The sequence below is a fragment of the Anguilla rostrata genome, chromosome 5 (assembly GCF_018555375.3).
Source record: "Anguilla rostrata isolate EN2019 chromosome 5, ASM1855537v3, whole genome shotgun sequence".
Classification (NCBI taxonomy): domain Eukaryota; kingdom Metazoa; phylum Chordata; class Actinopteri; order Anguilliformes; family Anguillidae; genus Anguilla; species Anguilla rostrata.
In genome coordinates this window covers 27,298,508-27,310,510 of record NC_057937.1, presented here as the reverse complement: position 1 = coordinate 27,310,510, position 12,003 = coordinate 27,298,508, and the positions used below count along the sequence as shown (strand labels likewise).

At 43.4% G+C, this 12,003-nt stretch overlaps 1 long non-coding RNA gene across 3 annotated transcripts; it reads right to left on the bottom strand.

Moving 5' to 3' along the window:
• Nucleotides 1–6,670: 6,670 nt before the first annotated feature.
• LOC135255021 (uncharacterized) lies at nt 6,671–9,494 on the bottom strand. 3 transcript variants are annotated; one of them, XR_010330042.1, is made up of 4 exons: nt 9,159–9,494; nt 9,002–9,081; nt 7,688–8,864; nt 6,671–7,043 (listed from the first exon to the last, which is right to left on the bottom strand). It is a non-coding gene; the product is annotated as an uncharacterized LOC135255021 (long non-coding RNA). The 3 variants fall into 3 exon arrangements; XR_010330043.1 differs by having other exon boundaries at nt 6,671–8,864; nt 9,159–9,217; nt 9,301–9,494; XR_010330041.1 differs by having other exon boundaries at nt 6,671–8,864.
• Between the last annotated feature and the right edge of the window lie 2,509 nt (nt 9,495–12,003).

Sequence of the window (12,003 nt, the reverse complement as noted above, 5' to 3'; positions counted from 1 at the left end):
CACTACACAACGGTCAAGTGTGGTGGTGGCTGCCTGACGAATGCATTGCCTGGGCATGCCTTCACAGCGGTCAGGATGAAAGAAAAAGGGGGCCGGGCTGGCTCGGTAAGGTACAGTCAGTTAAGTTTTATAAAAATGGGTCTGGGGTTGTGGGTCATCTTTACTGGCAAAAATTTTATTGTCATTTTATGAACAAGGGAATAACAATGGTATAAAATTACGTCAGAGCATTTTACGTGACACACAATTTACATGACACACGAGCAATTTAATAGTGCCGAGGTTGTTCCCCAGAGAGGACAAATGTGACCTGTGCCTTCTTTTAACACATGGGGGAACAACTATGCAGCTCAGTGGGGAGAACCAACCATGTGTGGCTATTAGCAGTTGATTGGTAACTATAGTAGAGTGAAGTGCTTCTTACCCATCAGGATCAATAGGGAAAAGAGAGAGAGGAGGCAGTATTTGGTTTTTCAAAAAGGTTTGGAAAAATATTTTATAGCTAAACGTAGTCCCTATAGTTAACTACACGTCAAAATGAAAAAAAAAGTAATTAACTACTACAACTGCTACACAAATTTGAATGTAGTTGAACTACCGCAAACCGCTGAAAAATGCAAATGCTAGTTTAACTACATGTATTTCAACTTCTCCTCAACACTGCCAAACAAGTATACATTTTTACTTGCTGAAGAGGAAACTCAAGGCAGAGATCAACTGAAACAAAGATCAACTGAAAGGATCTGCTGTGAAGGCCTTTCCAAAGAAGGTACCAAATATTTGGCAATGTCAGTCGATCTTAGAATAGATGCAGTTACTACATTTAAGGGCTATGCAAGCAAATATTAGACATTGATTTGATTTACTTTTAAAGAGTAACTGCAGTGTTTCAGCCTGGCTTCGCCTACTACACAATCTTGAAAAATGTGTCTGGGGAGGGGGGGTGGGGGGGGAGAAATATCACATTTACATAAGTATTCAGACCCTTTACTCAGTACATTGTTGAGGCAGCGATTACAGCCTCGAGTCTTTTTGGGTATGACGCTACAAGCTTGGCACACCTGTATTTGGGGTATTTCTCCCATTCTTCTCTGCAGATACTCTCAAGTTCTGTCAGGTTAGATGGGGAGCGTTGCTGCACGGCTATTTTCAGGTCTCTCTAGAGATGTTTGATCGGGTTCATGTCCGGGCTCTGGCTGGGCCACTCAAGGATGTTCACGGACTTGTCCCGAAGCCACTCCTGCATTGTCTTGGCTTTGTGCTTAGGGTCATTGTCCTATTGGAAGGTGAACCTTCACCCCATTCAGAGGTCCTGAGCGCTCTGGCGCAGGTCTTCATCAAAGATCTCTCTGTACTTTGCTCCGTTCATCTTTTCCTTAATCCTGACTAGTCTCCCTGTTCCTGCCGCTGAAAAACATCCCCACAGCATGATGCTGCCACCACCATGCTTCACCGTAGGGATAGTATTGGTCAGGTGTTGAGTGGTGCCTGGTTTCCTCCAGACGTGATCCTTGGCATTGTAAATGGTAAATGGACTGCATTTATATAGCGCTTTTATCCAAAGATCCCCAGATCTGTACCTCGACACAATCCTGTCTCTGAGGCAAATCTAGATAAAAAATACCAGGAAATAAAAGCAGAAATTCGGATTTGTCATCTCATGTACATCTTTTGACCTCAAACTCAATTGTCTTCAGTGTATAGCAAAAACAAAGGAATTGACCTTGCTGTTCCAATACTTTTGGAGGGGACTGTATATGTGGCAATGGGTAAGGGTAAGTAGCCAGACTATGCCACCTTGGGAATTTCACCCAAGGACATAACCAGTTTGGACACTTTACAACAGTTTCCCAGGTTCTTTCATTGAAAGAAGACAGAGACGTGGTTCAAAAGAAATGATTTTAACTTTTATTAAGATTTAAGAGGGCTGGAAATACCTGTATGGAAGAATCAAGCTCAGATAGCCAAAACAATTAGAAGGTACAAGAAAATAGCAGAAGAATTTAAGCAATGATACCAACTTTTATTAATTTAACATCAAAATACATACACGGACTTCCAGACTACTTTGTTTAAAAATACTAAGAATGACCACTAGCCAAGAATCCACTCGGTGGGAGGTATACTAACAATACGGGCTGTCCGAGTGAATTCTGCTTACCACCATGCGTGCCACCTCATCTGAAACACAATCAAATTCCTGTTAAATAAGTGATTCAGTGCAATTACCATTAACAGGAACGCAAACAGTGAGGGACCTAACCACCAACTAACCTCCCCACCAGAGCAGCGCTGGGCTTAATTTAAACAATGTAATAGATCAAGCTAAAAACAATGAATCAGATACAAAGAACCAGTTGGTCAGTTTAGATCATTTCAAAATTAAAATGGCAATTCGGGTAGGCCAGTCTTTCCCGTATCTCCGCCAACAAACGCAGTTTAGCCCGTTTAATGTAAAAGAACGGAGATTTAACAGCTGCACAATGGCAGTAAAACACGACCAGCGTGAATACACTTCAGGAGCGTTCAGGGTAGCAAGTGTAGTACAACTACGAAACACCCTTCTGACAAAGTTAGATTAGCCTACCAAATCCTAAGCACAGCGGAAACCTACAAGTGGTTAATAAGTTGTAGGCAAGTAATGTTGCACTAATAAAGAGGCAAAACAGCAGCACATTGAGGAAACCTAAAAAGGGAAAAAAAACAAACAAACCAATAAACAAGGTAACCGAACAATCGCTATGAAAAATAATTACCTCGGATGCCATAAGGCAATTCTATTTACCATACCTCTAGCCTACCTTAAGCCTCAAAAATGCACGCACCTTGATTGGTGAAGACACACCGTCACTTTTTTTATTAGGCTACCTCAGTCAAGCGAACCGCTCCCTCTGAACCACGGATACCTGCGAATGACCGGTGGGCCCGTCAGCCAGTGGAAGCACAGAACAGCCAAACATACATGTCTTCCGAACCTACCCATATGCAGCAACAACTGGTTCACAGTAGGATCCAGCGATTTACTAGAAGCCAGGAAACTACAAATACAAATGCATTCACTGCTGTGGATATTGAACCTTAAAACAGAGGAACAAGACTGCACGGTTACATGTACCTCTCACCAAAACAGGAAGACGCTCAGAAACAGAAGCGGGCACAAGAGCAGGAAACAAGGTAAAGCGATAGGTACATTTCACTTATATAGAAACCTACCTAATTGGCAAACTACTCAGGGAAGAGGGGTGGGAGGAACACGCAACCAGTTTACCATGATGTCATCCCAAACAGGAGTGAAGAAACACTAGCCCCGGTCACAATCTATCCCTGGCTTTTGCGTTGTCGCCCCGACGATGGAAGAGCAGCTCAATTCCAAGGTCTAAAGATGGCCGATGTCACAGTGCTGGAGCCAGGAAATTGGGATGCTGCGACCTCATTTGCCCTACTCCCGACCGCAACTGGGAGATGATGGGGGTTTCATGTGCCTACCGGCAGCCTCTCGATTAGATCTTTGCAGAGGCACTCCACTGTGTCCTGGCCCTTCATCTACTGGAGCCGTGGTGGTCACCACCTCAGACGGACCGGCATTAGCTGCCTCCTGGTCGTGGAGGATTGGTGGCGAAGAGGCAGCAGAGGGATCGCTGGACAGTACAGATGCAGATGGTCCCGCCACCAAAGGAGGTCTCATTACCACCAAAAGATCACCATCCATTGGGTCCTTATCATCCTCTTCTAACCGGAGTGAGGGTGCAGTATGAGGGGCCAAGCCAGCCTGAGGAAGAGACTCAACGGGCAGGTCCTGTAAGGTTCGGTTGAATCGCTCACACTGACCGTTTCCTTGAGGTTAGGTATCGTTCCTTCTTACGATCAGATGGGGGCGAAGAGGTGCGCCAGCTCCTCCTGCTGAAATCCCTCAAGGAAGAAGTGTTGCACCAGCTACACCAGGGTATCGAGCAGACCACTGAGCTGGTAAGACAGCGGTGTTACTGGCCTGGCATGCACCAGGACATCCGGGAGTGGTGCCAGAAGTGTGAGCGTTGTGCCGTAGCTAAGTCCTCTCAGCCTCCGGCCCGCGCTCCTATGGGTCACCCGTTAGCTTCCAGACCTAATCAGATACTAGCCATTGACTTCACTTTGATGGAACCCTCTCATGATGGTAAAGAGCATGTCCTGATTATGACGGATGTCTTTTCAAAGTTTACGCAGGTTGTACCGACTAAGGATCAGCGGGCCGCAATGGTGGCTGGGGTGCTAGTAAAGGAATGGTTTTACAAGTTTGGGCTTCCTGCACGGCTCCATTCCGATCAGGGCCGGAACTTTGAAAGCAGTCTTATCCAACAGCTGTGCACCCTTTACAACATCCAAAAGACTCGCACAACACCTTACCACCAAGGAAACGGTCAGTGTGAGCGATTCACGACTCATGGCCCATTTTAAGGACAAAAATTCCAACTTCATAGAACTGTAATTGGACATGTTCCTCTCTGACCGACTGAGGCCCCTACTAGCATAGGCTATTAGTCTTACCCGGCCGTCTTGCTTCTGTGAAAGCACCGCACACAGGTCGCTGTAACTTGCATCGATCTCTAAGATAAAAGGGAGAGAGAAATTAGCATAAGCCAAAACTGGTGCAGACACCAACCTAGCCTTTAAATTGTTGAAACTCTGCGTGTATTCCACTGTCCATACTTCGTCAAACACCTTCCCTGGGACCTGCCTCGTCTTTGGTCCGGTGTACTCTGCAACCAGGCAATAGAGGGGGGCAGCAATCTTGGAGAAACCCTCAACAAAGTGCCTATAATAACTGGCAAACCCTAAAAAGGACCTAAGTTCCGTCACATTCTTCGGGCAGAGCCATTCAGAAACAGCCACGATCTTGTTGGGATCAGTGGAGACACCCTCCCTAGAGATTACATGTCCTAAGTACTTCACCTCAGCCTGGAAAAAGCAGCATTTCTCGATTTTTGCCTTGAGGCCTTCCTGCTGCAGGCGACCTAGCACAGAGTCAAGGCGGGCAACATGTTCGTCCACACTGGAGGAGAAGATTACAACATCATCCAGGTATTAGTAGTGACTGACAATGCTGACCACCAAACATTCGCTCCATTAACTGCTGGAAGGTACCAGGCACGTTGCAGAGTCCAAAAGGCATGCGATTAAATTCAAATAGGCTAAAGGGCGTGCAGAAGGCTGTTTTCATCTTGTCTTTTTCACTCACTGGTACCTGGTTGTAGCCGCTGGCAAGATCCATAGTGGAGAACCAGTTGGCTCCAGACAACGCATCCAACGACTCCTCAATCCGCGGGAGGGGGAAGGCATCGCGGCGAGTCTTGCTGTTCAACTGGCAATAGTCCACACACAGACAGAGGCTATCGTCCTTCTTTTTCACCAGTGCAATAGGAGAGGCATAAGGACTACAGCTCTCCCGAATTATCTGGTTATCCAGCAGCTGACGTATGTGGGCTTTTACAGAGTCATAATCTGATGGGGGGATGCGCCTATATCTCTGGCAGGTACGTCATCCAACAAGGAAATTTCATGGGAAATCAAGTTAGTGCAACCCAGGTCACCTTCATGGGTCGAAAACACAGACTCGTATTTGCAAAGTAAAGACCTTACTGCTTCTTGCTCTCTCAGAGGGGACTCAAATCAATAGATTCAATAAGGTCTTGCACAGACCTAATCTGTGCATTCTGTGATGACATGGTAGTGACCACTTCACCCCTTTCTGGCTCCCTGACAACTTCAGTAACATCAGCAGGCAACCTAACTATCTGGGCTTGACTCGATACTCCTACAAAACAGCGCAGGTGAAGGGTTGCATCAGTGACTCCCACATTAACAACCAGGATGTAGGCCGTACCTCAAACCACCTTCACCATGGCAGGGGAGACTAATGAACCAGCAGGTAATGCCTGAGTATTAGTAAGGGGCTCCACTAGGGCTATACCCGACAAAGCCAAATGGGGTGAGCAGGTAGTGGCAACTATCTTTATGCTACCTGCAGGGAGATGAACAGGCCGTCTGCCCCTAACTTTGGCAATCCCCATGTTAAGAGGAGCAGATGCAAGATGGGCCTGTTGGCAATGTTGTAACGCTTGTTGCCAGGCTTCAGGGGCTTGTCTTACTGGCGGGAGGTTAAAAATGGAAGGACCATTCTGTCCAAAAAACCTCATCATAACATTTCCTTATGACATTCATACCTAACACCCCAGGCACTTCAGGTTTAGACAGCAGACCAGGGGGATCTTTGACAATCAACACCCCACGCTTAGGAATAACCTTGCCAAAAACCCTAACCTCCAGTTCCAGGTAGCCCACATAAGGGATATCCAACCCATTAGCCGCACGCAACTGTAACCAATGGCAGGGGTGGAGTTTCTCTTGAAAATATTGGGAAAAAAAGCTTTCAGTCAAAGTGGACACCATAGATCCAGTATCGAGAAGACATTTGACATCCACCCCCCCAAGGTTAACGGTTACCTGTGGACATGACCCCAGCAACTTGGAGACGGCTTGTTCATTCCCCGGGCCTCACTTAATCGAGCCAGTGATGTCCCCTTCTGAAATGTGGCTCTGCAGATCAGAGGGCATTAGTTTTCCGCCAGCTGACTACAGGGGGGCTCCCTTGGATAAGGACGAGCCTGAGAGGGTGGAGCCTGTGAGATAACCCTTTCATTATCACAATTACCTGCATAATGACCTGGTTGTTGACAGCGTCTACAAATTATTGGACCACTACGGTTAGAGGGGTGTCTCGGGGGAGGTTGCAAGAGCATGAGGCGTTCTGTAAGATGGTTAAGCTGTTCTTGTTGCCGTTTCATAATTTCCCTCAACTCTGCCATTTCTCCACTAGAGGGGTTACTGGACACCGCTTCTGCCCTGCCCTGCACCCTGGAACTCTGCATAGCACACAAGGATGGAACAGAATAGCTTCTTGCCCTGCCCTCACATGACCTACCTTCCCGTTCCCACTGAATAGCTTCCCCTCGAATGTCTAGGAGAGTGTAGAGTGTGAGTTGCGGCGGACTATCTGCTTCAATTCCCTGCGGAGAGCAGAATCAAGCACATGTTCAACAAACTGATCTCTTAACAAAATAGCAGAATTAGACATCCCATCAGGGGCAATTTTCACAACTTTCTCCATCAGGCAAAATTAAGCATGAGAATACTCCTGCAAAGAGTCACCCTCCCGCTGCTTTCTAGAAAAGAAGCTCTCCTGCAAAGCAACATAAGAATGAGAACACCCATACAGTTCTTGGAGAATGGTTAAAATCCTTTCAGGATCTTCCCTGTCATCTCTGGGCTTATATCTGATCTCATCTTTGGCTTCTCCATCCAGGTGATCATAGATAAAATATGCTTGATCAACAGGAGCTAAATGCCGGGCCCGCATACTAGAGCGGACGCCCTCAACCCACTCCATAATGCTCATCCCGGTGTTACCCATAAAAACGGGACATTTCCTCTCCCTGGGCACAGAGAAGTAGGGACATTGGGACATGGTTAGAATTAGAAAACCTAGGGTTGTTAGACTCAAAAGGTGCTCTAGGGGCAGCCTGAGCTTCTGCACGTTCCTGCAAAAGGTGTTCATTATCTACTCTTAGCTGCTGCACTATTTCCCTTAATTCCTGCAATTCTCTTTCCATTTCTACAGAAAAAGGTAGAACAAAGTTAGCAGACACGTTACTAAAGACAGAAGGTCAGGGTTTCTTGGCTTGTTCCAGTCCAATCTGCAACCAGGGGTTTCTTCTGATCTACCGTTGTCGATCCAGCTGCTGTTTTGCCTCTATATTAAAATACCAATAAACAGTCTACAGTCCACAGTCTACAAAAACCAACTGGTTTAAAGGAAACACAAAGAAACACACGTCTCTGCTTTTACAATCCTGCTGACATATACGCCAAATTGTGGCAATGGGTAAGGGTAAGTAGCCAGACTAAGCCACCTTGGGAATTTCACCCAAGGACATAACCAGTTCTGACACTTTACAACAGTTTCCCAGGTTCTTTCATTGAAAGAAGACAGAGACGTGGTTCAAAAGAAATGATTTTAACTTTTATTAAGATTTAAGAGGGCTGGAAGTACCTGTATGGAAGAATCAAGCTCAAATAGCCAAAACAATTAGAAGGTACAAGAAAATAGCAGAAGAATTTAAGCAATGATACCAACTTTTATTAATTTAACATCAAAATACATACACGGACTTCCAGACTACTTTGTTAAAAAATACTAAAAATGACGACTAGAGGGCGGTAATGAATGAGCCCAGAATCCACTCGGTGGGAGGTATACTAACAATAGGGGCTGTCCAAGTGAATTCTACTTACCACCACGCGTGCCACCTCATCTGAAACACAATCAAATTTGTGTTAAATAAGTGATTCAGTGCAATTACCATTAACAGGAACGCAAACAGTGAGGGACCTAACCGACTAACCTCCCCACCAGAGCAGCGCTGGGCTCACCGCCAACCTTAATTTAAACAATGTAATAGATCTAGTTAAAAACAATGAATCAGATACAAAGAACCAGTTGGTCAGTTTAGATCATTTCGAAATTAAAATGGCAATTCGGGTAGGCCAGTCTTTCCCGTATCTCCGCCAACAAACGCAGTTTAGCCCGTTTAATGTAAAAGAATGGAGATTTAACAGCTGCACAATGGCAGTAAAACACGACCAGCATGAATACACTTCAGGAGCGTTCAGGGTAGCAAGTGTAGTACAACTACGAAACACCCTTCTGACAAAGTTAGATTAGCCTACCAAATCCTAAGCACAGCGGAAACCTACAAGTGGTTAATAAGTTGTAGGCAAGTAATGTTGCACTAATAAAAAGAGGCAAAACAGCAGCACATTGAGGAAACCTAACAAGGGAAAAAAAAAACAAACCAATAAACAAGGTAACCGGACAATCGCTATGAAAAATAATTACTGCGGATGCCATAAGGCAATCCTACTTACCATACCTCTAGCCTACCTTAAGCCTCAAAAATGCACGCACCTTGATTGGTGAAGACACACCCTCACTTTACTATTAGGCTACCTCAGGCAAGCGAACCGCTCACTCTGGCCCACAGATACCTGCGAATGAACGGGAGGGGCCGTCAGCCAGTGGAAGCACTGACCCTCAGCCAAACATACATGTCTTCCAAACCTACCCATATGCAGCAACAACTGGTTCACAGTAGGATCCAGCGATTTACTACAAGCCAGGAAACTACAAATACAAAGGTTTATGCATTCACTGCTGTGGATATTGAACCTTAAAACAGAGGAACAAGACTGCACGGTTACATGTACCTCTCACCAAAAGATGCTCAGAAACATAGGCGGGCACAAGAGCAGGAAACAAGGTAAAGCGATAGGTACATTTCACTTATATAGAAACCTACCTAATTGGCAAACTACTCAGGGAAGAGGGGTGGGAGGAACACGCAACCAGTTTACCATGATGTCATCCCAAACAGGAACAAGTGAAGAAACACTAGCCCCGGTCACATATAGATAAGTGTATGCCTTTCCAAATCATGTCCAATCAGTTGAATTTACCACAGGTGGACTCCAATCAAGTTGTAGAAACATCTCAAGTATGATCAATGGAAACAGGATGCACCTGAGCTTAATTTTGAGTGACATAGAAAAAGTCTGAATACTTATGACAGTGTGATATTTCAGTTTTTTATTTTTAATAAATTTGAAAAAATTTATAAAAACCTGTTTTTGCTTTGTCATTATGGGGTAATGTGTGTAGATTGATGAGAATAACAATTAATTTAAGCCATTTTAGAATAAGGCTGTAACGTAACAAAATGTGGAAAAAGTGAAGGGATCTGAATACTTTCCGAAGGCACTGTACATACCTAAAAATCAACCCAGAAATATTAACTGACCAGCTACCAGTGATTCAATAGTTTGTAGTTTGAGTCATTTGGTAATATTAATAAATAATACTTTTAAATGATTTTGTGCTCTACCAAGGTAAGAAACTTGGAATTCTCAGTCTTCGCAGACAGCTCTAGCTAAATTGCAAGGACACTACAAATCATTTGTTTAGATAAAACAAAATCATTTGTTCAGATGAAAGCAAGATTCAGATGAGATTCCTCTTAACAATAATAATCCAATTTTGTTAATAAAAATAATTTATTTGCAACAAATTCTTCAAAAAACTCTTCTCAGTCTTTAGTCTTGAATTCCTTGGCGAAAGAACTGACCCCATGGCAAACAATGTAAAACTACTTGCCTATTAATTTAAAGGCTGTGGGTTTGGCAATGTCAAATCTGCCATAAAACTGTTCCATGAGTTGTTCCATCTGTTTTGTGTCATGAAGCTTAGGAAATATTGACATGAAACATGGTATGTTGGGCCTTTGCAGAAATATTTAGATAGCTTTTTTCAATTCATGCAAACATGTATATAGTTAAATTGCATTGGAATGTTGCACTGACTGTTCAGACCCCAGAAATGCTGCTTGTTACTGTGTTTATTAATTACTATGTTCCCACATACATATACAAAACTGCTACTACAGTCAGCCTCTATAGTTATTATTTAGGAAGGAGTTTCCTTATGTTATCTTGTTAAACATGTGCCAGTGATTTGAGCACTTGCTGTTAACACTGGATGCAATAATAATAATAATTATTATTATCAGACTGTCCTATTTTTCATAATAGAACAGTCTTATAGTAACAATAATAATAATAATAATAGTTGCAAGCAGCGATGTTGGGGGCCAGGCACCTAGGGTGAACCACAGAGCATTGAGTGCAATTTATATCTTTCTGAAATTTTGGCAAAATAAAAAATAATAGATGCTCTTTTAGATGAGTGGGTTTCATCACCTCATTTGAAAAAACCTGCTCACAGACTAAGCATAGAAGTAGCTGTGGATTGGACGGAGACGGAATAAACCCGAACTGTAAGTACTCAGGTGGGGTGGTAGTGTAACCAAAAAAATTGTTGGAACAGCGGTAGCACGCAATGTTACTAATAACAATAGGACAAACTAAGTTGAAGACATACACATAAACTTAACTGCATGCAACATGCCTAGAATTTTATTATACAAATCCAACAATTTTATTTATTTAGTAAATCCAACTATTTATTTTTGGAGTCAACTTAATAAAACTGCATACAACCAGTAGCCAACATGTTGTGTGTGTGTGTGTGTGTGTGTTAGAATTCTATATCTAGTGTTGGGCAGAGCTGCTAGCTTAACTAGCTTACGTTTTCCAGTACCGTTTGTAGTTTCTATTTCTAAAATCAAGTACTGTAGCTGCAATTATAGGTTAGCTGTATTGACATAAATGTAAAATCGTTAGACCAGAATAATTTTTGGACAAAGAAAATCCCAGTTTAGATTTAAAACACCATTGTCCATTGAATATTGAAAGCAAGACCTAAAATGGACCACATCATGTCAGAACTACGATTGCCCTAAGCCAATTGCATTAGCAATGTTTGTTACTATCTTGTGAAAATATAAGCCAAATTGTATAGAAACCTGTATTGGCATAAAAGTAAAATCATTAGCCAGTTTCAGACCATATCCCTCCTGAATGTAGAAGGTAAGATTTTCTTTAGTATAGTGGCACAGAGGCTAGCAAACTATTTAGAAAGGAATAGTTTAATAGGTACCACAGTGCAGAAAGCAGGAATCCCAGGTTTTACAGGGTGCATAGAACACACTAGCATGATATGGCACCAGATTCAGGCAGCCAAGACAGAGAAAAGAGAATTACATGTGGTATTTTTAGACCTGGCAAATGTGTTTGGTTTGGTACCGCATAGCCTTATTTGGAGTGCTTTTGATTACTTTAGAGTGCCAGGGGTGATTGTAAACTTGGTGAAAGCATACTTCCAAGATATTAAAATATGTTTTAGTACTACAGATATTACAACAGCATGGCAGAGACTAGAGATAGGTATTATGGGATGGTGTACTATTTCCCCACTAGCATTCACAATGGCGACGGAAGTCATTGTTAGAGCATCAA